Source organism: Gobius niger, assembly GCF_951799975.1.
Source record: "Gobius niger genome assembly, chromosome: 1".
NCBI lineage: Eukaryota > Metazoa > Chordata > Actinopteri > Gobiiformes > Gobiidae > Gobius > Gobius niger.
In genome coordinates, this window is record NC_136852.1 from 11,338,355 (window position 1) to 11,356,863 (window position 18,509).

An 18,509-nucleotide genomic window follows, 5' to 3' on the forward strand; every position below is an offset into this window, starting at 1 on the left:
TGATCAGCTCATAAAGCAGTTTTATAAGAATGCCAGAATGTAAGCTTATGATAGCTGCTGGTATTTCGATCAAATGGGTGGAATCACAGGTTTGTCTTTGTGTTATAAGTAATTACAGAGGAGTGACTCCCTGTGGAGCCCTCTCTTTCTCTCTTCTGAGTCGTATTAGCCGGTTTCCACTCTGCAGATTGATGATTCAGCCCTGAACAGAAATAGGCCACTCTTCCCTTCTCTGTCACGCGGCGGTGACATATGCGCAGCACGTCTCTCCACACAATCACCAAAAATCAGAGACGAGATGTTTAACCCTTGACACGGCAACCCTCAGCATAGAAGATTTCTCCCAAACACAAGCTCCTTTTCGACAACCACCATCTGACAGCAACTCATGGGCAATGTGGTCGAGGTGTCCAGCCCATGGACACAACAGCAATGGGTCAAGGTTTGACGCTTGTGGGCGCAATCCAACCCACTGCACCTCTGTTACCCCTGTTACATTTGCAGCTGTATTGACGATATTGAATGTAACTAAGATCAGATTTCCAGGATCTAGACGATCACCAAATGCCTGATGACTCTGTGTCTTGCAAATGGAAACAAAAATACACCTCGTGCTATGTTTATATCCATTAGGCCAGTCTTATCAGTCCTCACTGTGACACACTTGTCAGATACAGCATGTCCAGCGTTTCCCCCTGATTGACTTGTTTGATGTTTCCATTAGCTTCTCCTATACCCACCTCACTTTGCACATGCAGCGCCCGGAGTCAAGCACCCACAACAGTGAGGGAGAAAATTGCTCTTGTACAGTACGTTATCCCTTTTCCGATACTCCATTTCTGCCGATTTGTTCCCATTCATCCAGGCCGGCCTTTCCCCCCCTCATCCCACGGCCTGTCATGTGTGTACCGGCTCTAATTACTGCAGTTAATTACACAGTACTTCCACTGTCCAAATGGATTTGATCTGTGCTGACCTCACACTGTAATTGCTTCAAAAAGACGTAGGTTTGGAGCCTTTTGCTGTAACTATCCCTTTTCTGTAGCCTCGAAAAGAAATCTTCCACATCGGGGCAAGAACACTGTCTTTCAAACTAAATGTGTGGTGTTAGATTTTTTATAGCGATAATACTTTTTACTTTGATGTTATTCAGAGTAAAAATCAAGGTGTCTTATGACCAAGCAAAGGAATCGTCTGTTTTGCGATGGTAAAGAGTCTTGACCTGCAATTTAATCACATGACAGTAATGATTAGATCTCTTGCTCTTGCGTGAAATTCATTGTGAATCTCAGGAAAAGGTTAATCAAGTGATGTGACGTCTAATTCCAATATTAAGTGGCAGTATTTCCATTCACTAAATTGAAAAATGTCTGCAATTTGGCCGAACATCTCTTCACGTCAATACTCTCCAAGCATCAAAATCGTCCTATTTCCGTCGTTGTACTTTTGTGAATAATCCAGCAATTATCTCTGCAATTGACTTTATATATTCATTCGCAACATCCATAAACCAACTTCATTGGCCAGGGAAAAATGTGCTCACTAAGATGGTTTGTATCGATTTCAGTGGGGGACCTCAAAAGGTAAAATTAGAAGAATGTGAATTAACTTTCAAAGAAAATCCATCCGTCCGTCCGTCCATCCATCCATCCATCCATCCATCCATCCATCCATTTTCTTCCACTTTTCGGTCGCTGGGTCGTGGGGGCTGCCCAAATCACATTGCACCGGAACCAATGACTCCTCCTGCAGATGGTGAGTCCATGGAAGGACAGACTCTTGATTTTAACCGGGCCTCATAATTGATCTCTCATAAGGGGCTTCTGAACTGCTCTTTGTCTGACCCGTCAACTAGGACCTGTTTGCCACGGGAAACCCTACCAGGGGCACCAAGCCCCGGACAACAGAGCTCATTCAGGTGCTCAAACCCCTCCACCATGGCGGTTCCAGGAGAGGAGTTTTAATTATGTTTTCTTGTAAAAGTTTTGACTTTGAGAGTATTTTGTTTTTGACACTATACTAAATACTGAAAAATCTATGTTTAGTTGCTCAATTTGTTAACATGTTGGCAGAATCCTTGGGTTAGGCCGTTGGGGGTACTCGGAGTATAAATTAATGCCTCAAGGGGTACCTGGGACAAAAAAAAGGTTGGGATCCACTGATCTATTGCTCCCAGAATTTTGATCTCCCTCCCAGCATGTTCCTGATTCCAATCTCATCCATCCTGACTGAACCGGTTTAAAGTGATTGTCTGTAAGATTACAAAGTGAGAGTGAAGTTTCATTGGACCAGAAAGCCAGAAAGCGGGAACTATCTTTTAAAAGTAAACAATCATGCTCCCTCCTCTTTCTCCCCTGATTGGACATGACAGGCTGGTTCAAAGAAAGGCTCGTCTCATTGGTCAAAGTGATAGCCTGGGGATTCTGATTAGTTGCTGAAATCAAAAGACAAAATATTATTGTTGAATACTACTGTGGTTACGTCAAACTGATGCTACATTTGGACAACATTTCTCCTCACGCAGCTTCAGTTTTGCAGCCCCTGGTGACTTTTGAGGCCTCTGCTTGTCTTACTCTTGTACTGTATTACATCATGTGTGAAAAACTCCAGTTTGGTCAACCTACACACTTTTGGACTCTTCCTTTATAGAGTGTATCTTCTCACAAACTCCTACAATACGCTGAGAGCCGTAGTGGTCAGTGTCCTGCCGAGACGCGACTATATCGGTAATACAAGTACTTCAGTCACCTCGCAACAGGAGACAGAGCCCTATTGATTTGTGGCTGATGCTAATGCACAAATACACAAATAGCCCTGGACATTTATAGAATACTATCCGTCAGCAGTGGTGCAGTGTTTCAAGTCGTTTGCTGTGAGGCTGGACACACAATCACCCGCACAGTAATGACGTCAACAACAAATTCTACTGGCAAACTTTTTCTGATTAAAAATTTATAGACGAGTCTCGAGAAGGCAAGCGAAGAAGTGTTCTTGACAGTGCCAGTCGAGAGCAATATTTCAGCGACTGCTCATAGTTTAAACAGGAAATGGTTCACTTGTGAGGAAGTGAAGAGTTTAGTTAGACATGACATTGTGTGACATGGAAAAGAAGTTATTGTGTTGTCATTTAATATATTTAGGACTTATGAAAAATGTTTCCCAAATATTACAACATAAAAGTGTGTCAAGCAGGCATGTATTTGAAACCGACAGTATGCAATAGCACAGTGGTTCTGAAACTGGTACGTGGACTGATGGCTTTTGAGCTTCTTCATGTTATTTTCACTTGTGTTTTTATGTAAAGCACTTAGTTTAGTTTAGTTAATTTAAAGGACAGTGTGCAGTTGCATTAAAAATATGGCTGCACCAGATTTAGCACCATGCTTATTTCCATCTGTAGTCCTTAACAAGGCTTGCCTGGCATACTACTCCCTGTCCATTCCACGCAGGGAATCAGTCTGGTCACGGAGCAATTGGAGCAGTTTGAATGGGCGGGTCTAATGTGCACAGATTGTCAGTGAAATAAACCAATTAACAATTATAAACTCACGCGGAGAACACGGACGCAAAATCCTCGACGACTTCATCCATGATTAGTTTTGGCTAATGTTAATGTTAATTGAGCTAACAACATAGTGGTGCAGCGAGTGACGCAACCTTGTCAATTCTCTGTGACGGTCATGATTGGTTCGGCCTTAGCCGCCAATCAGCAACTTGTTTACCGTGTATGGCCAGACCTGCCTTCTTTCACGCAGAAACAAGTGGGTGTGGTTTATCAGGCTATAACAAGGCACACACTTTTAGGTCTTTGGTCTGTCTAGTGTTGTAAAGTCATTGGAATTAACATGTGTTGGTTAGTTGGTTGGTTGAGTTGGTTGGTTGGTTGGTTGAGGTGGTTGGTTGATTGGTTGAGTTGGTTGATTGGTTGAGTCGGTTTAGTTGGTTGGTTGGTTGGTTGGTTGGTTGAGTTGGTTTAGTTGGTTGGTTGAGTTGATTTGTTGAGTTGGTTGAGTTGGTTGATTGGTTGGTTGGTTGAGTTGGTTGGTTGGTTGGTTGGTTGGTTGAGTTGGTTGGTTGGTTGAGTTGGTTGGTTGGTTGGTTGGTTGGTTGGTTGGTTGGTTGGTTGGTTGGTTGGTTGGTTGGTTGGTTGGTTGAGTTGGTTGGTTGGTTATTCGAGGTAGTTCAGATTTATCTGCAGTTTTGCATTTATCCATGTTAATTATAATTTCTCAGGTGAGTTTTAGAAATGCATTTAGATTTGGTGTTTTGCTGGTTATGGAATAATTTTTATTTCATGCCTAATCAACACGCATTTTTACAACCGCCTTATTAAAATCTAGGCCCAGTGATACTTGGAAAATACTTGGTGTGAACTGTTTGTGCCTCACTGCAACAACCTAATGTGTCAGGACACAGGCACATATGTCCAGTACTGCCTGTACCATCTTGAGATCAATTCCACACTTATGGAAAACTTGAGCTTTATATGTGCTGTTACAGGACTTAATGATCGGTCAGTGCCTCCTGGAGTTGGTTAAGAGCACTCTTTGAAAGGCAGTGACTGCTAGAACAGGGGTCAGTGAGACCACACTCAACAAAGAAACCATTAAGGTTGAAAAAACAAAAAGAGAGAAAGTATGCACAAGAACTTGCTTGATGGTAATTGTAATATTGTTAAAAAAAATTAAAAAAATAACAGACAGATGTAAAGTGTTTGTAAAATAACAACAGATATCATTGATTGATATTCTCTTCCACTTCTTTTCAGTCAAACTATCTTGGCAGTTTTGTTGTAATCAGTGTAAATGCCACTTTATAATAAAAAACAACAACAATGTTATATAGAAGACAAATCATCACCTGATGTTATTCTAGTTATTTCACTTTACATTTCGGTCGCACTTATTCATGCTCCAGTGCATCTCTGCCACATTTGTTACGTTTCCCCATCATGCATCTCTTCAGGTTGACTGGACCATTAGAGAGCCATCTGATTAAGACTCTCAGCTCATTACTCCAAAAGGGCCACCAATTAGTGACACTGTCGAGATACAAAAAAATAAAGACTTGTGGATAATTGACTTCACCTTCAGTGGTCACATATTACGAAAAGATGAGCAAATGCATTTTTAAGTGTTTTTAAAGTATAAATGTTAAATATCTGATCAACTATTATATAACTATAATGCAAAAGTGGTTCTATTCAGCACTTGTCGCTAACAATAACAACAGTGCATTTCCAGATGCTCAAAGTCACTTAATACTGCAAATTCACTCTCCATCTATAATATAAAACGCAAACGCGAGTAGGGCGGGGCTTAAGTTCCATAAGGGCGCCATGTTTATTTTCCAGAAATCCGCGGGCGGCCCCCACGTGACCGTCCCACCGGCCACGGGTCCATTTGGACCGCAGTGCTGCTGTCCGATGACAACCCGGCGTCACAACAACGCGAGTGCATGAGATCTGACTGTCGTGCCTGTGTGCGCGCATCCAAACAGGGTGATGTGTTTCATCGTCACTCACCGCTAAACTTCAGGCTGTAGACGCTCAGCACAGGTACAGTGACATCCTTCAACACACATGACATCCGCGCGTCTTTGTTTAACTTTCTCCTGCAGATGACCGTGGCTGTGGTTCATTATAGATCCAGTGCTGCGTAATGTCAGAGGTGCAGACAAATGCGTAAGATCCAATCCTGGCCATATTCCGTCTCCAAAGCTTTGTCTCCGAAAAAAAGTACACGCAGAATGTTGCCCACGGTGCCAAACACAAGCCTCAAATCAAACGTGCTGCTCCGAGTGCTTCAGCCTCCGTGTGCGGAAAGCGAAAATGAAACTACCACTTAACGAGCGAATGGCCTGCACTGCGCTGCTTCTTTTTTTTTTTTTTTTTTCACTTTGCTGCTGTACCATTTGTTTTCTATTTTGCTTTCACGTATTGTGAGCCCAGAGGTACATTTTATTACCCAGCAGCTTTGAAAGCATTGCCAATTGTATTCTAAGGTTATACTGTCTCGATCATTAGGCTATTTCATTTCAATACCAACTTATTATTTTTTAGATTGTACTTGCACCGTGATGCACCAAACCACGGGTCCTGCACCGTGAACCGAACCGTTAGAGCTGAACCCCTAATATTTATCCAGAAATATTCCACTGTCTCTTGAATTCTATTTAGCGAACATATTGTCGTTGTAGTATATAAGACAGGAGTACGTGTGCATCAAACACTCCAATTGCAGTTTGTTTGAAATTATTTTTAGCATTCATTATTTTAAACATTTGTAGTGGCCATAGTTTTTGGAATATGGGTTGGAAACCACTGGTCTACTTACTGCGGGTCTACAGCTATACTGAGTGATGGGGTATAGGGACTATACTGGACATTTCTTTGTAATAACTCATAATCTCAGAATATCAAATGTGGAGACTAGCAAGGCCCGGCCGAAGGCCGGTGTCTCAGCTAGTATACATATAACGTGCTACTGTGTACCCACAGCTGCTCTAGAGCTGACACAATGTGAGTCCCAATCTGCACCAATCATTTTAAGACGACCACTCCATCACCAAAGCCACAGCTGCCCCATGCATGAGTGGAGAGTCTTGCAAAGAGACACATCAGTCATATATGAGTGGGGGTGATACCACTGACCCTCCGGTTGGTGGGAAAAACATTGAAGACATTGACCTCGAAGCTCTGTCTTCAGTTTAATTGGAAATGAGAATACAGCAGCAATTATCAAATAAGATTTGACTTTTTTTTGGACAGTCCTGGGACAAGATAGGGATGTGTATTTTTTGATAATTACTGCTGAAAAAGGCTATGTCAGGCGGTTTCAAAGTGTAGCCCAAATGTGGCCCTCAGGTTTCTTATTAAGTTAGCACACATTGCTAGAGATAGTACTTTTTACTGCAATTTAAATATTTACTTTTTTTATTACTCAAAAACTAACTCTTTAGGGCGAGACAGGGCAAGATTAAGATTCCAGACCTAATCAAAGGAGTGGGGCACGGGTTAAAGCACAAAGTTTTGCTGTATTGAACATAATCCGGCCCACCGTGAAAAAGTTTGGACACCCCAGGGCTTATGTTCTGGTTGTGCCCACCGGATCACTTTGGTACTGGTATTGAACAACATCCAACAATACCCTGCGCTTTAGTTCACAAATGACATCGCTCTTGACACATTCATTTAAACAGACTCCAAAATTAAGGCTCTGGTGTCTGTGAGTGGTGGGGAGGACCGCCCACTGCTGCTGCTTCTGTTGCACCAGCCTCTGTTTTCAGCCGCAGATGGCACCAAACAAAGCCGTCATTTTCGAAATGGCATAAGTTATCTGATCATTATTACGCCGATTTGTTTACACACATTCTGTTAAGTCTGAGGTCACCATATGGGAACACAGCAGAGATTACACATAACGCTCACTGGAGTCATTAACCCAAATTAGACTCTTTCTGTTAGTAATTAACTTTCACATTTGTTACTTCTTAGTGCTTTTTTGGGCTTCTCTTTGCTTCTTGGGGAAAAAAATCATGTTTTGCTTCATTTATTCTGATTCCAATTTCTTCTCAAGAGTTCAAATCCTTCAACTTGTCATTTCAGCACTGAAGTAGGGAAGCAGGAAGTATGAGCAGAAGGCAAAATTATCCACCAGAGATTTACTATTAAACAATGTGCAAGTCGTGCTCGAAGTTATACCAAATACCTGAGAAAAGTATAAATCTCCTTTTAAAGATCCAACCTTCCTTGACTTTACAACAGCCTCTTGAGACCCAACAACAAAGATCAGAATGTGTACATTTAGATCATGTGACCTTACAACTTTAGGCTATTCTAAAACACCATCATTACCTGACTGCATGTCCAACGTATCTTAAAACACAAGAGCATAGTGTAAAGTTTGAGATTGTACAGTAAACAGCCGCATAGACCTGACATGGCTCTTTCGCTTCTTGTCTTGTTGGTCACGGCGCGCCTGTCAGTGTCCGGCCCTCGTGTTTACACTGGGCCGCGATCCGTGTTCCCTCTCCGCGCCGACACCCGAGGGAGACACGCCTGTGACGGCCTAATGGCTTTTGACAGGGCAGAAAATTGATCAAGTGGCAGATCAAAAGCTGAGAGCCCCGGCGCTGGTGAACTGACAATTTCGGCGATAGTGGGAATGACGTATCAAATTATAGCCTGAGTGGCGTGGCCGGTGTGCCCTCTAAAAAGCACATTATAGAGTGAAAGTACCAGAGCCAAGCTGCAGCTGCACTCTAATGCCTGTACACATTTGATTTTGTTTATAAATTGGATGCCATAGATACGTTTGGGTTAACTTAACACTGGTCATTATCTTTTTACAGAAACGATGGGAGAGCATTGAGATTTGAAATGGTTTAAGAAATGTGTATTGGTCCCAGCAGGGATGAAGCATCTCCCAAACTTACTTGCTTTTTCTTTCTTTAAAAGCTCTGGTGTTTGAAAATGTAAATGGTGTAGTTTTCTTCTCCGGAGGCTGAAAATTATACATTTGCTACTGAACCAATCGAGTGGTTGTATTGCAATTGCAACATCAACTTATTTATAATGCTCTTAAAAAACAACCAAGTTGACCAAAGTGTGACGGGATACCAACAACTAACTTTAAAACTAAAACGAAATACACAACTTTAAAAATGTCAACCTCTTAGCGTGTCCCAAACGTCAAATAAAAAGGTGTGTTTATGGATTATAAAATAGATTTGCAGGCAAGGGGACCAGCCCGGCACAAATTAGTGTAAATGCGCACAAGACATATGTTGACATCAATTTACGATACGTCTAATTTTTGTTGCGCAATTTCTGTGTCACCAATTAACAACAGAGCTCTTAAACAAGTCAAATAGATTAATTAATATTATTTCTGCTGCTTCACAGTGCAACAGCAGAGCCTGGCGGCAGCATCTCCTGGCCTTATGTGTGTAAAAGGAGAAAATTGAAAGGCCGGCCAAGCTGCCCTTCTGTGCTATTCCAGAATGGACCTATGGCCTGTCAGCCCCTGGGTACAGGTACATGCCTTATGGCGACTCATTACACAACTTTGGTGCTGCCACTGGCACTGTAAAATCCTGCTCCCCTCTGAGCCTCTGATTTGTCTTCGGGACGCTGAGGAGGAGCTGGTCGGCCCGACCTCCACGGCTGGAGGAGCTCAGTGACACAAGAGGGCAACACCGTTTAAGCATTTGAAAACAAGTATAAGACATTTAAAATTGATCCTCAAATGCACAGGCAGCCATTGAAGAGAAGACACTGCAGAATTTAAATTTGCGCAGACAGCAGTTTTAAACCGACTTGTAAGCACGTGTTTACAAACACAAAAGTTATTCTTATATCTAAACACTCTTGCACATTTTCAGACTTTGTTAGTTGATCCAATCAGCAGCATATCCTCCAATAAAAGTCCATCCTCTTTGCAATTTCAATAGGAGCTTTTCGAGATTAATATTACTGTGTTTAAGTTACTTGCACTGTAGGCATCTTAGCCGCCAACAAAACATCAATATGCTTTTGTAAGTGGCTTAAATGTTCAGAATCGTTTGGTAAGCCTGGTTATGTAACTGTACAGGAAAGGCTTGACTCACCACATCCTTGCTTTCATGTATAGCCCAAATTAATTTATGTTGTTAATAGCATTGTGGAAAATGACATAACATGTTTACAGGACGTAGGCCAGTGGCTGAATGCATTAATCATTTTAGCTTCCCTTAACTGAATTGTGCGTCCCATTTCATATCATAACCTTTATCTGTTTTTGCAGTTGTGTGAGTAATCCCATTATTGCTGTCTACGTAGTTATTGCCTCTCCCCGGTGTAATCCTCCGCACTCCAGCCCTGACTCCTGCTTTGCTGATAGATATCGATCTGACTTAATGCGCACAGCAGAGTAGTGGATCAAGTCAATCCTGTCAGATCATCACCTGGGATTGAGCAAAGCCAGACATTTAGAGCGTTTTACAGATTCATTACTCATCAAACAGCAATAACATTATTGGATTTGCTGTGACATGACAATATTAAAAGTGTTTGAATGATGTCTGGGATTTAGAACAGATTGAGATGCAAACGGGGCTTAGGAATCGCATCCTTTTACAAGAGATACTAGAATATTAGCACCACATGAATAACTTTATGGATGAAATGGCTTTTTTTCTTTTGCCATTTATCTTTTTCTATGGACCTAAATCGTCCGTCCGTTTGTCCATCCATCCATCCATCCATCAATTTTTTCCTCTATCTGGGGCCGGCTCACGGAGGCAGCAGTCTAAGCAGAGATGCCCAGACTTCCCGATCCATGCACACCTCCTCCAGCTGTTCTGTTGGGATCGTGAGGCGACACCAGGCCAGCTCAGAGACATAGTCCCACCAGTGTGTCCTGGGTCTTCTTGGAGGCCTCCTCCCAACAGGACATTTATGGAACACCTCCCGAGAGAGGCAACCAGGAGGCATTCGAAACAGATGCCCAAGCCACCTCAGCTGGCTCCTCTCGATGTGAAGGACGATGTGTGTCCTTTCGGTTATGACCCAAATCTCATGAGTTAAGGTTAGGAACGTAGATCGATCAGTAAAGTGAGTGCTTTGCCCCCTGACTCAGCTCCCTTTTTACCACAATAGTACGATACAGCGACCGCATCACTGCAGACACTAAACCAATCAGTCTGTTGATCTCACACTACATCCGTCCCTGACTCGTGAACAGGACCCTGAGAGACTGAACTCCTCCACTTGAGGCAAGGAAGGTGGAGAGGGCAAGTCACCTTTTTCCAGTGGAGAACCACCTCCAAATCCGAGGGCCTTAATTGTTTCTGTACTAAATAAAGAATGAATGCGTGAAAATATTAAAGAAGGTAAGAAGGTAAATGTATTGGCATTTGACCAATCCTCCAGCACAGCACCAGGAATCCAGCTCCAGATTGTGAGATTCCCCTCTTGGATGTTTAGTCTTTTTTGAACGTATTGGGATAAAGACAACCAGAGTTAGCAGGAGAGCTAGGTCCACGCAGAAAAGCCCTACCCCCTCGTGCAGAGAGGTGTGAGTGCTATACCACTGTGCCTCACGTACATACTTTTCATTATAACCCAACGTGCAGACGCTACAATTTAAAGTCACAACACTCGAGGCAATGCTTTGTAATGAGACCCCGTTTGTTCAACACAGGATCTCGTTATTGCTTTGTTATTGTTACCTGGGGTGGAGTCCTATTTTGAAGCACCGGAGAAACCATGACTTTGGTGTTGGTTCACAAATGTATAGGATCCACATACTTTATTAGACAGGACAGTGGGGAAAGAGATGGGAAAGACATTCAGCTGCTCACAAAACCAATTTACAACACAAGTTTAACCATCACCAATTAATAATAAAACAATGACACCCTTGTGCCATAAACAGGCACTGGTCGCTCAGCCTGGATCGTGACCTAAGACTGAAGGAGTTATCTGCTTTGGGCATTTTGTAGGTGTCTTAGCAGCAGTTTAATAAGCTCAAGGCCAGGCTCCTGCTGAGCGCTTCATTAAAGATCACACGCATGGACCTGCAGTCAGCTAATACTGTGTAATCAATTAGTCTCTTTGACGAGGGAGTTGGAAAAATAGGGCTATTTTAACTTATGTTAAAGGAACAGACCACCGTTTTTCCATACTGAGATATGTTCTTACCTGAGCTTAGACGAGTTGATACATACCAGTCTGGTCTTTGCTTCCAACTTCGCCCCCGTTTGGAGCTATAGAAATACACTGGGAGAGGCCAAATGCTAACAACATCTTTGTCATTGTGTGTGACTGAGGGCACGCACAAAGACCAGACAGGTACGCATCAACTCGTCTAAGCTCAGGTAAGAACGTATTTCAGTTTGTAAAAACGGTGGCCTGTTCCTTTAAGACTTGAGACTGATATTTTAAAGATTCGCTTTTAATGAAAACTTTGTCACTTTGTTTTGGCTAACTTTGGTGACCCTTCTTTTGCTAGCCATTTCAAAGGCCATTTCATAAATCAGTATCCACCTCTCGAGACTCATTAATATTGTATTGGAGAAACAATGTCAAATATTACATAAGTATTGGGCAGCACATTGCACGTCCATTTATTTTGACTGTCTTAAACTATAAATATTTAAAGATGTTATTGACTTGTTGTCTCTTCAGTTCGGAATGAGCCCTGACTGCATCTTACTGCGGGTATAGCATCCCCAAATTCCAAAATGGCCTCAAACAAACGTCTGGCCCAACACTAAGTGAATATTACATCCAGGCCATTATTTTAAACCTTCTTGTGGTGTTAAGTCTTTGCCATTTTGATGTTTGATCATTAACAATGTGGTAACAATGGTTCATACATGCTCGGAAAGCCCAATAGAAAAGCACAGCATCATTATCATTAGATTATACAAATATGGTAGGATATAAGATAATTAACTTTCACATTGAGTCACGCTTTCAATCCCCAGACAGATTGCCATGAAATGTAACATATAACCTTTCTAGCTAAAAGGCAGCTGCTTTCACTGCTTTACTTTATCTTCACTTTTCACAAAATCTCTAATGCAACAGGGACTTCAGGCATCACCAGATTTATTGATGACGCCCCAACATATCCGCCAGCCCCTGCACATGGCACATAAGCAGTTTTAATAACCTGGAAATAAGATGTGATCCGGGCCCACTCTACATGCACGGTGCCAAATTGTACCTCTGATGGCTTTATTAACCCGCCTGACTCAGCAGATGTGCCACGGTGATTCATGACTTCTGCCACAGTGTGAGGATATGGAGACCCCGCTCATCGATTTTGTGTGGCTCAACAGTCTGACGCATTAAAGAGGCGGGAGGTGCTTTGCATTCCGTAAAGGTGGGCTAATTGTGCATCGGAGGGGCTTCGGGGAAGACAAAGGGGGACAGGAGAGCATTCTGTAGTCCTCTATTTTTATCCTAATGGGCTTCAGTTCATATCACTTAAGAACTTATCTGTAGGGTATTCCTATGAGTTAATGATGGATTTATAGCTCTCTACAGGGAGTCTTTGTTATCCATTAATTTCATAGAGCAATTCAAAAGACTGGTTAATTTTTCATACATGTTTTGTTTGATGCTGGATGTAAAACGCATATACTGTATTATTTAAGACCTGATGTCTGCTGTTGGGCTGTTTCTTGAGTTTGTTAGGAGCAAACCTTTGTCAAATTTGATGAAAACAGATGACTTCACTCCACTGTGAGTCAGTTCGTTCGTCAGAGCGAAACGGAAGTGCTCGACGTGTGTAATGTAATGCCTTAATTCTATGCTTAGGGCCTGATTTTAATTTGTAAAACAGCTTTTTCATGATTTCTGTCATAAGAAAGAAAGAAAAAAAAAAAGGAAGTGCCTGAAGCGTCCACCTTGCCCCTGTAGGGAAAACAAATGCACCCCCTGACCGTCTGAACAGATGTCATGTTTGCACTGAAAGTTGTGAGGAAGGAGCTCTTTCTAACCTACTCTGGACACAATTGTTTTTTTTTCTTACCTAACGATAATATCACGGAGGGGAAAAAAATGTGTTTGGCTACGAGAGCTACAGGACTTTATTCAACCTTCCTAAAGAAGAGGCCACTCGCCAGAAGTTGGAATTTGTTGGCGACTATCGCCAAAATAGTGTTTTTCTGTGACTGTCTCTTGATGGATGCTTGGTAAAGGGGGCGGAGTTAACTGAATCCAAGCATTTTGTCTTGAAAAATACCTCCAGAAAACACTTTAGTGCTTCTTAGTGGTAGTGGTACAACATATCATATAAATGCCTATACTTTACTTTGGAATGGCTAAAATAGCATGATATAGATCCTTTAATTTTGACACCTTAGCTTTGTTTGCCATTGTTTTATGTGTTTAAACAAAGTATATGTGTTTTATGGATTGATTTTTATCTGCCTTCCCATAATATTTTGTAACTTTGAAACGCTTTGAATTGCCTTCATTTGAAAAGTCCATTAACTAGCACCAAAAGAAATCATTGCATATGAGGTTTTCATAAGAGACCAGTATTATGACAAGTATAAAACCTCAATAAAAGAGGTGGAATTTAGCATAATAATTCACTTTAATATCATTTTTATCCACACAAGCTATTTATTTTTGCATCCAAACAGCCGGGACACGCTGTGGTTTGCTGCGCAGAATCGATCACGCACGCTGCCGCTGGGCTTACCTTATCAAGAACTTCCTGGTTGCATGTAGATTGCATTTAGACAGTGGGAGTGTACATTATTTAAAGTGTCTGGAAATAGCTGGGAGGTGTAAATTATGGAGCGGGGCATTAGAGAGGGCTCACACAGACATATGGAGCGAGGTGGATGCAGGCGGACACGTGCGGGCGACAGGAGAATTCATTACAGTATGCGTTAGCAGCTTTAAAGGAAACGGGATGAGACAATGCCGCAGTGCGTTCAGATGGGAAAGACTTAAGTTTAAGTTTCATTCTGGGGTTGTTGAAGGGCCTTGAACCGCGTTAAGATGTTATTCCCTCGCCAAATACACAGATCATGTTTGCTTAATTTCTTTCAAAGCAATTCTGTGAAGTCGGCCTGTTTTTTTGTATTGCAAAAAGGCTTATAGGAACAAACCCCTATGACCTGTTTTCTCTGTGACTTTTAGCCGTTTTAAGCAGCCTTTCCTGCACTGTACACTGCATCTCTACTCTACACCTGTGGCTCTGTCCTTTGTTTGTTTTCAGACTTCACTAATAGCTCAATGTATATTACAAATTTGTACCAAGCTTTGTCTTTTTGCTGGCACTATTTACTTAAAACATACAGTAAAAGTCCACAGTTTGGAAACCCTTTTGATGAATTGGCTTTTTCAACACTGTTTCCACCGTGCGATTCTCACTGAAGGCATGAATGAACACATGGGATTATGTTTCATATTTTAGATTCATCCAAATCGCCACCTTTATTCTTTGGCATTTTCTCAATGAACTTCATAAGGTCGTCCCTTAAATGGTTTTCAACAGTCCATTTCCTGTCACTGCATCGTGAAACTCATTGAGAAAATGTCAAAAGAGTGCAAGAAAGAGAAATCAAAGTAAAAAGCGACTATTTTGAAGAATCTATTTCACCTGTTTAATACAAAATTACATATGTGTTCACTCATAAATGAAATGATTATCTTCAGTGAGAATCTACAATGTTAATAGTCTTGGAATAAAAGGAAAACCAATACATAAAAGAAGCGTTTCCAATCTTTTTACCAGTTCTGTATTCTGTATAAGCTCTTAGTTGTCAAAAACACGAGAGTTGAAACATCAGTGTTGTCATATTCAAAATTGCCACTGGCATTGTCCCATCAAACTAAAACATGATGAGAACTTATGAACTTTAATATGTCTCCAATTGCCTGATGTATCTGTGATTTTAGCTGGTATTTGCTGGCAGTTGTTAGCAATCACATCCCACTCACAACCCGGGAAACACTGCCTTTGAAATCTCACAAATGATGCCCTATAGGATGCGTCATTCATAGGTGAAAAATCAAAGCAGGATCCACTATCATTCTCTGATTAGGGCCGCCCTGAAATGCTGTAGCTCATTCCCCGCTGCACTGCTCCAGCCCCTTGACCGTAATAGGCAGATAAACAGCCATCAGATCAGCCTAAAAATAGACTCCATTTCCCCCCCCCGCAACATTCAGGCAAATCTCTAAAACCTTCACTTTGGGTTCAGAGATGCTGCAGCTAAATCAAAGCGTAGCACATTACTCATTTTTCTACCTGCAGGGGTCAGAAAGGCTTAAATGCCAAGTTTCCTGTTTGAAGAATGGCACTGTTGGAGGCTTGTGCGTGGTTGAGAAATTCTTGTTTGTTTATTTTTATCTATTTCTACTCTTCTACTACTGTGTTTCTTCACTCAGATGTAGTAACAGTAGTTTTACAGTAGCCAGGAATTGAGTCTCATAAGAAGGTCCAGGGTTCAGTTCAATTCAATAGGGCCTTTCTGTGTTCAGTTACTGTGGTTTTGTTGTGTATACGCTTACAACATAAACAAGAGATTAGTCCTGACCAGGATTTTGTCGCAAGCTCTGGAGATTTCCTATATCAGTGTGTCTCAACTGCGGATCATGAGTATGGCATGTCAGGGGCTTCACAGTAACAAGTAAGAAAATAAGGTGGGTGAAGCGTCTTGTGCCCAAGGTCACAACAGGAAAAGTCCGAAGCGGGATGAAACATTTTGCGGGACAGAAAAAGCGTTGGAAAAGTAGACCACTCCACTTCGCACATCCCCGCGGAGTTAAATGTCGCGGGGAGGTCTTTGGGAGGTGAAACATTAGGTAACACGTCCTCGGGGAAGTGTGCCAAGGTGATTCATTTCTGCAGGGCTACAGCAAGGTTACCCACACCATCTCGACAGCGATCACACCTCAGCGCGTTCAGGCACTTATACATGTGCCGGGTCAGGGGCATGGTAGCGCGGCCCTATTTGTTAACATTATATAAGCGGCAAAATATTCATTACCTCACATTATGCTGTCAGATAAGGCTTTGAGATTTACATACTGCGGATATGCCGTGTTATGTGTGACAGCGTGAACCAGTGGGAGGTTCTACAAGCCTATAGCTTCACACTGTCAAATATGGCAGTAGAAAGTATTTTAAGACTTCTGTAATATAGTGTAGTAGCTTCAACAATAAAAGCTATTTTGGACAGATGATACCCCTTTTAGCCTCAAATCAAGTATACAACATTCTTGTTTCTTTCTCGTCTTTTTCGGTTCTTCTACTGCTAGGTGAAAGGTTTAGTGTCCTAATATGGAGACTCAAAAGTCAAAGCGTAGTGGATAAAAACACAGATTGCAAGAAAATACATTGTTTTTGGTCCAAAATCTGATAAAAGTACATATTTAAAGTAATAAGCCTTATCCTAACAAGGTAAGTATGACAGGCAGCCAAAAGGCACTGCCTATAGCACTATAGCATGAGTCATTAAAACGCGTCAAGTTGAGCAAGCATCCCACTGGTTGCGCAATATCCCGAATAATGGCCATTTGGTGGCTGAGGCGCAGATACAAAGCAAAGAACTGACACGTAAACTAACACGGAGACAGCAGGAGCGTTTGCCGCGGCACGTCTGTCTCTCCCTCCCACAGCGCGAGTGGGCCGAGCGAGCAAGTGGGAGAGCTGATAGAGGAGCAGAGGAACACAGAACAAAGTACAGTTACACACAGGGCCACGGAGGAGACCTCATGTGGCATTCAAATGCATTCGACAGGGGAAAGGTGAGATGCAGAATTTATTACATGGTCTGACGGGATGTCACATGTAAATACAACTTCTTTTTTGTAGCTTTTAACCATATTTTGATTGTTGTCCTATCAAAAACACTCTACTTGGACTTAGTGGTATTTTACTTCTTTCTCACATGTTTTTGGCAGTAAACGTCCTGCATTTTGTTGCATAATAGATAGAACCCAGATTTGTCCACAAATCTTCGCCCTTCTTAGCAGTTCTGCTTTTGAAGTGTGTCCATCATGTCACAATTGATTAGTTGTTGGAAATTAAACTTTGTATTACACTTTTTTGTCTGTTTCTCATTTCCCCCTGCTGCCTGCAGAGGGCACTTCAGGACAAATCAAAATCCTAATCAACACAGTCCTTATTCATAAGGTGTCCTTTCCATACATAGACATAATTCAAACAATATACAGTGTCAATGCTGAGGCCCCCCATGAAATGTTTATCAATCATATTTATGCAAATGCCCCCTCTCCAACCACCACCTTAATGTGGTGGAGGGGTTTGAGCACCCGAATGATTCTGAGAGCTATGTTGTGGGAGGCTGGTACGGTCTCCCAGGGCAAACCGGTCCTAGTTGACGGGTCAGACAAAGAGCAGTTCATAAGCCCCTTATGAGAGACCAACAGGCTTGGTTAGAATCGTGAGTCCGTCCTCCTGTGGACCCACCACCTGCAGGAAGAGCCACAGGGGGCACCGCTGATTTGGGCAGCTCGAATGGTGCCCCCCACAACCCAGTAACGGACAAGTGGAAGAAGATGGATGGATTTATGCAAATGAGACGACGTTGAATATGAACTGTTAGTTGTGACCCAAATCATTTAGCTCACACACACATCCACAAGTCTCATGACTTTTATTTTGCGTACATCAAAAAGATCTGAATTTCTGGCATTAAAGTTCTTCAAGTTGTCATCCATACGGTGTTGTTTTGGAATTAAGTTGAAGCTGGTCCCTTTGTTTCGATGGAAAACCTCTGCATGAGTGAGAGCTTACATAAAACATGTTGCATAAAAACTGGTCCACAAACATGACCACAAAACTGACCACAAACAATCACCAAATACCAGAAGAGATTATTTAAAAAAAAAAAAAAAAAGGAAGAAAGAAAGAAAGAAAGAAATGCTCAATGTCATATCCAGCTGACAAAAGAGGGAAAAAATGTGGAGTTTACTTTTAACAAAACTCTTCAAGGCAGTCACGAAATCAATTTCGAGCTCCCTTTATTCA